Raw genomic sequence first — 13,436 nt, 5'->3', positions numbered from 1 at the left:
TGCTGTCCTCTTCGGGACATTTGTTCCTTCAGCTGATTTTCAATCAGCCTGAATCCTGGGGGAATTTCCATACTGGCCTGTTTTTTTTTGCCCTGGGTAGTTCAAGTATTAAATATCATCCTTAAGCAAATAGGCATTAAAGAACTGCATTGTAATGGGCATTTCTGAGATTCCATAATTAAACAGGGATTTGGCATGGACAAGCCACCTGAGATGAGTGCCCGCGGCTGTGGAGATAACAGGGCTGTAAACAGAAGGGCTGGGCTGCGCAGTGGATGCAACATCCAAAGTCTGAAGAGATATAAGCACCCACTTCCCAAATCACCTGAAGAGTCCCCCTCCCAAAAAGAGGTAGAATGTCCTTCACCTGGCAGCTCCTGCACAGACAGACATCAGCAGGCATGGGACATCAGCTGGCTTTGTGCAATAGCTTTTAAACTGGTTATGGAGGCTTCAGTGAAGGCTTGATCTCATGGGTGGGGAAAAGCAAAGAACATCAATGGTGCTGTGATGAGAACCACTGTCATCCCCTCCCTCCTCTTGGATGGAGTTACATTGGTTGACTGACCCTGTGGCTGACCTGGAATACCCCAAGTGTAAAGAGCTAACATTTCCTTAGAAAAATGTCATGGCCTTTTTTGCTTTTCCTGCCCAGAAGGAAGAAAAAGGGGGATTTACACACTGAAGGCCATAAGAAGAGTCAGTAAAAGTAGATGACAAAATAGGATGTAGGAGATGTTCAGAATTTCAGTCCTAAACTAGGAGCACAGAAAATGGGCTAATCCTGTGGCCAGGAATGCATCCATTAGTTCCCATGTGGGGACAGAGGAAATCCAAGCCCCAGTTTTCTTCATGACCCAAGGCATGGATGGATTTTATCTTGAGAACAGGCTGTGCAATCAAAGTGGTTTGTGGAAGCAGAGGGGTGGGCAGGGCAGAGGAAATACCTCCCCAGACAGACAGCCAAACTCAGACCTCCCTGGTCTCCCCGTACCCCGTACCCCGTGCCCCATCTGAGGGCAGGGCTGGGAGTAGAGAACTGCCGGCTCAGAAGGCACAGGAGATGACTGCCCCAGCACAGGACAGGGGTCCGGGGATCAGAAGTTAGCAGATGGGAAGAGACGCTTTCCCGTTGAGTCACCAGTGCATTTGTAGTCAGCAATGGCAGCATCTTCCAGTTCCAGCTGCCTCCTCCTGGGGTCAGACACCCCTTTTCACTTAGGCAAGGAACACCACAGCCCTACTGGCTGCCAGCACCCAGTGAGGGCAGGATGAGACCTGAAAGCAGTACCAGGTGGAGGCAAGCATGGAGTGTACGAAAGGGACAAACAAGGGGTCCTCTCCCTCCACCCACAGAAAGCCCTTACATCTCTCTCTGCTCTGGCATGTAGAGGGGATGGATCCCATCGTCCTTGCAGCCGCACATCTCCCAGGTCCAGACCTATTGGCAAATCTCAGTAGCGGTGTTCCATCCCTACCACAACTCCTGTTCACTTCCAGACTGAGGAAGAAGGAGCAGTGGCAAGGTGATGACAGGAGCAGTGGGCCAGGGAGCTCAAAAACCACAGAGAGGAGGAGAGATTACCCTTCCCCAGGCTGACAGCAGCCCTGGGTCTCCCCATCACAGGCACTTTGCTGCACCGTGTGTTTTGTAGGGTGGTAGGAGCTGGGCAATGCTGCCATGGTGCCAAAATGCCCACCATGTAGCAAGGTATTGTGCCATACACACTGCTTGGGAAAATATTTCCCGGTGAAATCTGTCAAAGAAAGTCTGTTATGTGTGACTGGGGCTTCCCATGTGGGAGCTCTCCATCCTCTGGGGACAGGCAGCACCTCTCCTGCTTTGCCAGTTCACCTGCACATCACAGATTTATCTGTTCTTCAGCTCCAGGCTGGGGATATCAAACCCTCCAGACCCTACTGCGAGGCGCAGGTGATGGGTCTCTGACGACCACCCCCGTTCTCTGCACTCAGACATCACACTCACCCATCCTGCCGCCACATCCTGCAGGAAGCCCACAGAGATCTGAATCAGACCTGAGTTGGGCAACTGGAGTAAGCAAATTCAATACCTATTACTGAACAGAGAGATAAGATCACTTACACTCATCCCACTTGTGGCTTGGGGAACATCTGTTGCAGGCACCCAGCTGGGGCACCCGCTCAGCCTTGCAAAACCCTTACAAAGAGGCACCGACCCTGGCTCCACACTTGCTCTCCCACCCCTCCCATAACGAATACACTCAGCTGACAGAAATGACAATGCACGGAAGGAGGGAGTAGGGCTTGGCATGGCCATCATGCTGCTCATTCACCCCTCCACCTGGCACGTCACGTCAGCAATGATGAGGGAAGGGTGGAGGGGAAGGGAAAACCTGGTGGGATACCCCAGTGTGGACCGCTGGGGAGGAATAAGACGTGCCAGTTGTTTGTGGGAGGTTTCCGTACAGGATGTGCCAAAGAAATCATGGGAAATCTGAACTCAAGGCTATTATTAACCTATATAAGAAACTTCTTGCCTTACTTCTCTTCTAGGAGAGAAAAGGTGTGTCGGAGGGGGAGGAGAGGCAGCAGTCTTCCTCAGGTGGGGCTGCCATCCCAGCACTTCTGAGATCCCCAAGGGGCAGGAGCTATGCCACTCGCACACTCACCGCTGGAACAGGCTGCTTTCCAGCATGAAGCAGAGCACCCTGCAGCTCTTCCAGTGGGCCATCAACGATGCCCTGTGGACTTGGCACCAAGGTGTAAGAGTGGTGGCTCAGCTCAGCAAGCCTGCAAGTACAAGCTGTCCACAGTCAGCTGATGTGGAGAGCCAGCTCATACGGAGATCCAGCAAACATTGCTCGATTTTCAGCCAAGAGCCATGGGCTCTGAGTAGCCCACAAGGATCCAGATCCAGGGCATGCAAGAAAGCAAATCTGTAGCAGAGGGAATCACCTTGGTAGTGGTGAGACCTGCTTCTGGGATTACAGCCCTTTGCTGCTGTGTCTGCTGTTGTTCCCAGGAGCAGCCACAGCAGCCCATCCTGGCTCCTTCAGAAATGGGCCAAGACTCTTTGTTGGTTTCTGTTAAGGGCCAAGAGGTCTGCAGCAGTGTGTACCCATGTACAACACATGCTGTCCATGCTAGAGAGGCGAGGTACCCCTCAGAACGGACATATCTTTCAGAAGAAAATCAAGCTGGGGGTAAAGACCCATGTCCTAGAGGTGGCACCAAGCCTTTACATCTGCGGTGTCCCAGGAGGGAGGTGCAGACATACACTCAGGCTAAACAGCCTGGTGAGTAACTTCAAGCTGGACCTCAGCAAGCCCTGCTGAAAGCAGCCCAGGAACCGGGACCAATTGCTAATACCTCTTCCCAAGGCCCCGTATCTAGAAAGGAATTAATTTTTACTCACTGAAATGGAGATTTGTCAGAGGCTGGGGAGGAACGCTACTCCCTTGACACCAGTCCTGATCGTTTTCTACTCATTGCCATTTACTGTAAGGTGCTTCGGAGAGGTTTCTGGAATGTGCAGTGCCCTGAGGATGGCTCTGGGCCATGAAACTCTAAACCAGCTTCTGGACCTCTGTGGTAAATCATCACATCTGTCATTATTACTTCCAGCTGCTGGAGCTCTTGAACTCAGGTTGCTGCTTTGTCATCACTATTGTTTTTGCCACTTGATAAACAGGCAACTTTCCATCCTTGTGTCTGGAACAACGCATCATTCAATGGATGTACTCCAAACCAACACCTTAAAGTTATTCTTAACTTCTATAACAAGAAACTCTGGGCTGAATCTTCTGTGTGTGTAAACTGGTGTGTCTTCAGCTTTCAGCAGTACAGAATTTGGCCCCTAAAACTTGCTTGCTCCAGGTCCCAGGATGCTCCTCTGCTTGTGTTCTGCTGCATTGGCCTGTGAGCAACACCACAGGTGGTTTAAGACGTGTTTGGGCTGTGCCTTAGCATGTGTAAGAGCCCTCGTCACTGCTGGGGATTATACTTCAGCTATTGCCTCCTTTCACATGAAAGAAGATGGAGGAAAGCAGAGACACTAGGTGTGTAGAAAGCTGAGTTTTGCTGGCAACAGAATTCAGCTGCAATAAAGTTCAAAAAGCCCTGCTCAGGAGTCTGGGTGGATGTAAGGCACTTCTTAGTGCTAGGATTTCCAACAATAATGAAGTTCTGGTTCTGCATCCTCGCCTTCCAACAGGTCTGCCAATGCCATTGTCATGTAATTGCAAGAGCTGGACAGCCAGTACAGAGCACCATGTCCTGTGACTTGTCTGGCCACCTGGACCAGCTTTTGAAAGACCATGGCAATGAAAAGGTTGTCACTGCAGTGTCTGACCTCCTCACTGACACTGGTTATGTAGTAGATATTCACTAGTTGGAGGCTTGCTAGAGAGTGCGGAGAGAAGAGGAAGGGAACCTTGCATGACAGCAGATCAACAATACAGAAGCATCTGCACCCAACCCTGACGAGGGCAGGGCTGTGGGTTTTCAGATGGTTTTGTTTTTTTTGAAGGATGTTAAAAAGTTAAAGATGGTGAAGACAGCACCCAGGAAATTCACCCGAGGGCTAAAGCAAATACCCTTTGCAGACAGAAGCTGAGAGTTCAGCATGTTCTGCCTTTCCAAGAGAAGATGGAGCGGCAGCTTGATTACAGGGTACAAACACCACTGTGGGGAGAAAAATACAAGGTCTTTAATTTCCAGGAGAAAAGCACGTCAAGCCAAACTCTTTTAGCCTTGAGACAGACAAAGAGAAATGAGAAGCCCCGGCACAGGGATTCGCGCTTCCCCAGTGCAGTGCTGGCTATCCTGGGGCAAACGGGCTGGTGGGCTTGGCAGGAGGGTGTCTGTTGGGGGAGAGGGAAGAAACCAGTGCAAAGAGCTGTAAGATTGCTCCAAAGCATGCTCCATCACGTCTTGCTTCGAAAGGAGCATAAACTTCAGCTGAAAGAGAGAGACGTGAGCAGAAGTGATTTGTTAGCCTGAGGGTCAGCCAGGCTGAGTCTGTGCTGCACTAGTCATGTTGTGTGGCATCCTTGAGCTCCAGGGATCTGGAGACAAGCCAGCATAATTAATTGTGCAACACCTTTATGACTGGGAAACCTGCCTCCCCTCCCTTACATAATGGCAGCGCCTCGGGGCGAGTCATCTCTTGCTGACTGCGGAGCTGCATGGCATGGAGCAGCCTCCCAAGCCGGGGGACAGGCACTGCCCCAGCACAGGGCATGGACACCCCTCAGTCCCGCCATGTGAAGGACAGGATGCAGGGCTGTGCACTGATATGAGAGACACTTCTCTGATCCCACAGAGGGATGAGAAATGTGCTTAAACACCACATCCAAGACCAAAACAATTTCAACCAACCCAGCAGGTCTAGGTGATATTTCTCCTTATCCCCTCCACTGCAGACTCCTACAGTCATCTTCCACTCATCCTCCCTTCCCCCTTCACGCCACGTATGTGCCGTGGGATGAAGCCAGACTGCCCGCGTCAGGAGGATGCAGCCACGCAAACAGGTCCCCACGCTTTCCCCGAGGCACAGATGACGGAACCGGCAAGCACGCACCCGGCACACACATCACACCGGGCGCTGCCCTCCTCCTCCACGGCCTGGGCACACACGTTGCAGGGCTGCTTGATCCCCTGCTCTGAGCGGGCAGGGGTAGGGCAGGAGCAATGCTAAGGGCAGGGCAGGGAGAGGTGGGTGTCCTGACCACGGTGGTGGGAGCTGAGCCATGCCTGCTTCCCAAGGGTGGGAGTGGGATGCGCTGGGTGCTCACGTGCTGTGGTGGGTAGCCTGGCTGGCATGGGCAGCAGAGGGACCGGTCACAGAGCAAGAACCTTTGGCCAAAGAAGCCGGGGTATTTTTGCCTGTGAGGCCCAAACATTTGTCTGCACAAGCGCTTCTTCTGTGCCTTATTGGCATGGCTGCCAGCGCAGCCTGTTTCTCTGCTCCCAAGCTTGTCCATAGCATTGCTAAACAGGCACTGCTGGGGGTTGAATATGTTCTGCCTTGTTTGTTTGCTTCAAGCATATCTATACACCTCTCTGTGCCAAGACAATTTCAAGCACTTCCAAAAGTAGGCTTGTAACAAATTTATGCTTTTGCCCATCTCAAAATCATACTTGTAAAAGCTTTGGTGACCTTGTCATGGATCAGGGACTTGAGATATGATTGGGAGGCAAAGATGTAAGTAAGTGCTTTTGCCAGCTTGTGGAAATCGACTCCAGTGTGGTCCAGGTACAGCTTAGGTGACTTCAGCAGGGACTCGGCAGATTTTTGCTGACAAATCTCCCCTGAAATTTTGAAATTCATCCATCCAAAAAATTCTGCAACTCCTAGGAAAGACAAGACCATTCACAACACCATGTCCACAGAGGAAATGGATCTACTCCCTTGGGCTGTCAGCTTCTGATGGCTCTATAGCAGAAGGTGGATGCCAGGGATGAAAACCAGAGACTAACAACCTTCCCTGACCATGCTTTTCTATGTGAGATGGTGTCTAGGCAGAAGGAGGATTATCTGAGAGGTGACAAACCCAGACTAGGGTGGAGGAGCAAGTACATCATGAAATGAACACTACTGACAACACAGCTGGGAAGATGGAGGGAAGGTCTGGCGTTTAGAGAGGGAGACCAGGCAAGGAGGCGGCAAGGAAAGGGATGGGGATTGGGATGGCGTTTGGGATGTCGTGCCAGGGAAAGCCTTTCTTAGAAAGACCACCTCACAGTTCCCCAGAGAGAAACTAGGACAGACAAGGAGGCTGTGGGACACAGAGGTGTCTGGACCAGAAGACAGTGACTGCCAGCCTGTGGAGGACATGGGAAAAGACAGGAGGCAGATGCGAGGGCTATAGAGAGACCTGGCATCAGGGACACAGCATCTGCAACAGGGACCAGGGAGGAGGCATGTGTTCAGGTGTAAGGAACTCAGGAGGAGCAGCAGAGGGACTGGGACCAGAAATCTGTGTGCAGAGACATTTTAAACCAAGAGCTTAAACTGGGAGTTGAAACTCATCACATACAGGGTCTGAGGTTGAGAAGGGGAGAAGGGGGCTATCTCCACAGAAAGGCAAAAAGTAAGGCAACAGGCGCTAATTTAGGGCTCAAGGGGCTGTGAGCCTTGAACTAGGCAGGGGGACATGGAGAAGGGCAAAAAGACAGACAGGAGGAGATGCTCCAAAGAGGAATGAATCTAGGGAAATGAGAATGTATCAACCACAACAGGCTCTGCTGCTGGGCTGCAAGAAAGCCATGAGTCTCACCCTGTCAGCAATTAAGCAATCAAGTCCTTCAGGCAAAACACATTTCAACCCCACCTCATAAAGAGACCAGGGCCTCCCACCAACAGGTCATCCTGGGCTCCCTCTGCTCTGGTGGAAGAGGAGGCGGTGTAATGAATCCTGAGGACTAAGACCTGGATTTTGATCAGTTGGGTGGTTTTTTTTAACCACAGAGAACTACTCCAGATACAAGCATTAAAAGAAGTTTGGTAAGGCTTTAAAATCCAGCCCTCTGTAAGAAGAACCACCCTGAAGTTCATGCATACAGCCCTGTTTTAAAAAAAATCCTTTGAGTTTGCACATGAATATTTAGTCCCACTATATTTGCCTCCTTTGGGGTGTGAAACAGGCAGTGCTCAACTGATGAACAGTTCTTGCATCTTCTGTTTTCCTTTTGCTGCTCTCCACTTGTCTTCAACTCTGCTCCAAAGGATCATCATGACCTCCACTTTTCCAGGACAGTCACCACTCCCCAATCAATTAGAGAATTTCATTCAGGCCCCTTCACTCCTTGGGATGGGAGCACGGGAAGGAGGCATTACCCTCTCTTCAGCTGAGCACAGAATAAAATCTTGTAGGTCCCCCATTTGATGCTCCCCAGGTGCACTGTATCAGGAGACCTTGTGCTGTACATTCAAGCCCAGCTCACAGTCACATCCAGCATTGTACACTGACAGCAAGACTATTAACATAAAGAGCTGTCAGTTCAACCCTCTTGGAGGAGGTCAATCACATAAACCACTGGTGACCAAGGTTAATACTGGGAGCAGAAGACAGAGCCTGCCCACAGGAGGTAGGGTCCTTGGCATACGCCTCTCTCTGGCTGAGATCGACAAGATACCCCAAGCTTCTGGACAAGAAAGCAGATCTACCCAGTTTTTGTTTCACTCAGCTACTAAGTGTGGGGACACCCAGTTGTCACAGATCTTCTCACACCACCATCATGCAGACCTTCTCTAACTGGGCAAGACATACACGTAAGCAAGTCATGAAGTCCAGTAAATTGACATTAAAGGAAACCAGGACCGTGACTGACAGTCTTGGGGGACAAACCTCTGGCTTGCTGGTGTTAAATCCTCATGGTGATACTAACTTCAATAGAGCCAACACTGGAGTGAGAAGGATACTGGAGCAGAGACCCAGTATGCAATGAGTGTTAGGGATGATAATGGGGAGACTAAGAGCTCTGAGGGAAACAATAGGTCCTGCAGTGACCCTGTTCCTGATGGACAGATGTACCATCGTCAGGCAGATAGAGATCTTTTCCAAAGTTTCTAAACGACCTCAGCCCAGAAGTGGAAGGTAATATAGGATCTAGGCCCAAAAAAGTGCTTAGACTTCTCACCCAGAGAAATTCGAAGACTTTACAGAGGGTGTTCACATCACCTTACTCAGCATCTGAGATAGGGTTATGTCCCTAGAGAAACAGATTTGGATGTTGTGAAACACATGCTGGACATGCACTGACAACATAGGCCATTAATCTGGATATCTGGGGCACAATTCAGTTATCCAAAAGCAGGTGTCTCTGAGGTGCCCTAAGGTACGTAAACCAACTGGCAGATCTGACATGGGACCTTCAGGAGAGCCTTGTCCTTCCAAACAGCAGCCGGAGGTCAGGAAGGACATCCAGGACATATCAAAGAGTCCTGAACATCTACATTTAGGCAACTGAATCAAACCCCAGACGTGAGACATTGGTGTGAGTTTGTAAATCCCACACAATGTCTAGACACCTCTTCCTTGATCCAAGTTCTTTGATCTGTATCTGGTCCTTTAGCTGGCCATTATGCACTATTGCAAGGATTTTGACTCCTAAGTGATTTGGATGGTTTAGAAAATGTTATCTCTGGGCAACTGAAAAAATGTCTCTAAGATGTCAGGCCAGATCCAGCCAAGGTCTAGATCCACCACACTGTCTTGGCTCTGTTGAATGTCTGCCTCACCTGATAAGCTGGGATCTTAGTGATTTGCAAAGTATCAAACAGCAGCAAAAGTAGGAAGAGCCAAGGCAACAGACAGGCACAACCTGGCAGGATTTGAGGTCTTGATTAATTCCATGGAGCTTTGTGCTGAGCATTGGAAGGCGATAGGATTTTGCCCTCCACATTTTAGCCCCAACTTTACCTTTGTTGTCTTCAAAATTCGGCTGCAGCAGGTTTTGAGAAGCACCAAGGCACTGCAAACCCTTCTGACAGGAGTTCAACCTACCTGATCCTGGTATTCCTTTCTCCCTCATTTTCCCGTTCTGCACAATAAAACCTTATCTATCTCCTGTGGGCTATGCAATGATGACTAATTAATGTTAATTAAGTACTTTCAGATCACCCAATTCAAGGAGCTATATGATTGCAAAATATTAATTACTATTTACTTATTATCATTCTGCCATTAGCAAAATCAGCTGCTTGTCTGCCTCAGCCATGACTCAGAAAGAGGATGACTGCTGATAAAGACAGAGGCATAGAGTCCAGCTAATCCTGTACAGCGACACACGTGTGCGTGCTTGTGCGTGTGTGTGTGTGTGTGTGTGTGTGTGTGTGTGCCCACACATGCAAAGGCACCTGACACAGAAGGGCCAAAGCCAAATTAGGCCATACTCATGTCAAAGCCACCCAAACTGAAAGTCCATGGTGAAAAGCAAAAACTCATCTTGCCAAAGATCTAGTTGGGAAAATGGATGTCTACCAATGATTCATATGTTTGAAAATCATGTTCATGAGACAGACCATGTGCCACACAGAATTACAAAGTCAAGGCTCTAATAAATCACTGCAAATCACTACAAAGTTGTTGCAATCATAGCCTATCCTTGCAGTGTGTTTGAAAATGTCATTGTCAAAGGTGACAAACTATATGTGAGGGGCAGGAGAGAAAGAGGAAGAGGGAGCAACACCCAGGAATGGAGAACTTCACAGACAGATGGAGAGGAAACTGAGCTTAGCATTTTGTCACATTTTGCCAAATTCTTGCAGGATAATAAAAATGAGATTTGGGTTGGACTTTGAACCAGCTGATAATCAGAGGGCTGGATCAGGGTGGGTATTCCACAAACAAGGACTGCATAGGTGATAGCCTCTGAATAACAGATGTTTAGGGCTGACCATCTAAATGGAGCAAAAGAGATTACTGGAAAAAAGGCCATTCTAGGCAAACTCTGGTAGGCAGATTTAGGAAGGATCCTGAAGAGGGATGAGGGGCACTTGGCTTGATGCAGCTTGTTGAGGCCTCAGAGGAGGGGTGAATGGCTCACACTGCTGGATCAAGAGCAGTTTTGCTTTGCAAGGAACACCAGGGAAAGGAGGAGAAGAAAACATGGAGGAACACAGGAGTTTTGGGAAAAGGGTGGACTGGATCCTAGAGATTCACAGAGGAAAGCACAAGTTGGGTTTGGGAAATCCATACCATGGACGATGACCACCTTTACATTATGAACGATTTCAGGCATTTACAGGTGCCTCCAAATTACCATCTGACCTCAGAGGACCTACCAAATCCCTTAGGCGTTCTAGCTTCCTTAAACATGTCAAATTGCAGCCTAGCATTTACACTGACATGTAAAATTATCTTCCCTGTGAGGGCTTAAAAGAGAGACTTGGAAGCCTGTGGCTGTGGGTCCTGCTTGGCTGCTTGCAGAGCACCAGGTGCCTCTGAGCCATGGTGACTTTCTTTGCAGGTCAGTTCAGAGCCAGGTGCATATACTGTCAGCTGCCTGAGCAGCTCACCTACTCACACAACCAGGGAAATACACACAGGGAAGCTGGATAAACTTGTCTAAACTGGTCCTCAGGTGAACAAGAATGGTTCTGACCTACAAAAGCAGGAGCCACAAGTCCAAATCTATTTGCTTTCAGAGGTCTTCAGTAAATATAAGTGACTATAACATGCTAGTCCAAGGGAGTTACGCAAGTTGATGGTGCTTAATAAAGGTGAAAGATGGGGCAGCTGATGTGCCACGAAACCAGATGCAAGAGCAGGAATGTGCACAAGTCAATGGTAACAGCCAGCAGTTGTCTTCTCACACAGTAGTATCAGCAGGACCCAAGCTGACTTACGGCTGGGGGCCTATGGGGCCCTTGAGCTGTTTCCTCTCTTCCATCCAGAGCCCGAAACCAAACAGGCCTAGTCTAAAAAGTGCAGTGATACAATGCCCTCCACGGACTACAGAACAAAGCCAGAGGACTGCTTAGAGCCCATGGGATGTAGTCTGGAAATGGTGATGCAGCTCTCAGTGCAGCACTTCCTCTGAGCAGTCCTGTATTTCATCTGCTGTCCACCATGGTAGAGCACCAATGTCAAAGCAACCATCAAACACTATTTTTGTTTTTTTCCTCCTGCTTTGTGACTTCTGCCTAATTCCCCAGGAGAGATGAACAGCAAACAAGCAGCTCCCACCAGAAAATCGCTGCTGTTCTCTGAGACACAGTGACTTAATGATGTCTCCTTTCCAATCCTGGTGTCGGCATCTAGCTCCTGATTCTATCCCCACCTCAGACAAAGAGGTCTAGCCTCAGGAAATACGTGTAAGCTTCAGGGTGTCTCTGAGATATGATCAGTCAGGAAGGCCCCAGTCTAATGGGGAAGTCTCCTTCTTATATCGCAGACAAAAGCTCAGACAAGTCGGAGTATTTGCCCAAAGCTATTCAGATAGTCAGGCACCCAAATGCTTTTGTCTGACACCAGAGCCACCACACTGATACCTCTGGAGTCTGTTGTGCCTATTCTTCTCCATAAATTGCTCCCCAGTGACTCCTGGCTATGGTAGAGTCAGTTTGTGCAGCCTGAACATCACAGAACCTTGGTAACATGTTCTGCTGGTGGCTGTAGTACTTTCAGGAACACTGTTTGCTCTTGGTTGCAACAGTGTTTTTAGGAGCAATATTCTTCCTTACAACTTTCCATCATCCCCTTCAGATTCTGCTGAGTCTTTTGTACTGTCAGGATCCCATTGTGCATTTGGGATGAGCGCAACCATTTAGAGATAGCAAACATTTTTAATACAGACTGATTTTTCAGGGGTATTATTTTACACAGCTACAGCCCTTTGTATTCCCACCCCTCAAGCTCCTGGAACCACATATTTCCAAAACAACTCAAAGAACCAACCTTTAAAGCCTTGCCAACCATGTCTGGGTCCAGATCTCTAAAAGTGACCTGTATTTATTGGGTTGCCTTCTTATAAAAACCACTGCTCACCTTCATGTTGAGTGCTTTTACCAGCTTTGACTGAAAATCTAAGTCTTAACATGCAGAATTTATTCTTACAGCCTTTTACCAGATCTGTTTTGTAGCCATGAATAAATATGGGTCATGTCCACACTGTAACGCTAGCTCAGTCATAAAGCCTAAGCCAACAGATTTAATGGCTCCAGTATAAATAGAACTAAACTGTGCTAAACAGAAATAAATGGATTAAAAGGTAGGTGTTGTGCCCCACTCTAGGCCTAGAGTCTGATTCTCTTCTGTCTCTTCTGCCTGGAGGTCCTGGGAAGAGACATATCAGTGGCCATAAACACTACTGACTCTAGGGTGTGGGTCTTGAGATTAAGACAGGGATCATTAAAGAGGGAACTTGCCTGGTGCCCTGATGAATGTGGAGTTGTAGAATTGCAGACATCCAATCTGTCTCTTACTGTCCAACAGAAGCAAAAATAAATAAATGATGAGTCACAGCATTTTCCTGTTTGTGCTTCTTTAGCTAAGAGGAGGTAGATTTCCATCTGAGCAACTCCACCCCGTCTGCATCTTTTGTCTTACTTGACCTGGCTCCCACAATCACTACTTACACATTCTCTCACACCTCCTGCAGCATCATATCTTCTTCCCCATCTCCACATTTACCAAACAGCTGACCTCTCTTCATTGCAGAGAAGCTAAGCCCCCTAACTGTCCTTGTAAGGGGACCCCACCAGAAACAAGGTCTCACCAGTGCTACATATTCAGTCCTAATAGTGCACCTACTTTTAGTGTTTCTGTGTTCCTCAACACAGATCTGCTTATGAGGGCAGACCAGACTCCAAGGACAAATCATGCTTGATGAATTTGGTGGCCTTCTATGATGGGGTTACAGTGTTGGTGGAGAAGGGAAGAGCAACTGACATAATCTGCCTGGACATGTGCAAAGCATTTGACACTGTCCTGCACGACGTCCTGTTC

This window comes from Opisthocomus hoazin, chromosome Z (genome assembly GCF_030867145.1).
Source record: "Opisthocomus hoazin isolate bOpiHoa1 chromosome Z, bOpiHoa1.hap1, whole genome shotgun sequence".
NCBI classification, from domain to species: domain Eukaryota; kingdom Metazoa; phylum Chordata; class Aves; order Opisthocomiformes; family Opisthocomidae; genus Opisthocomus; species Opisthocomus hoazin.
Note: the sequence above shows the minus strand (reverse complement) of the source record.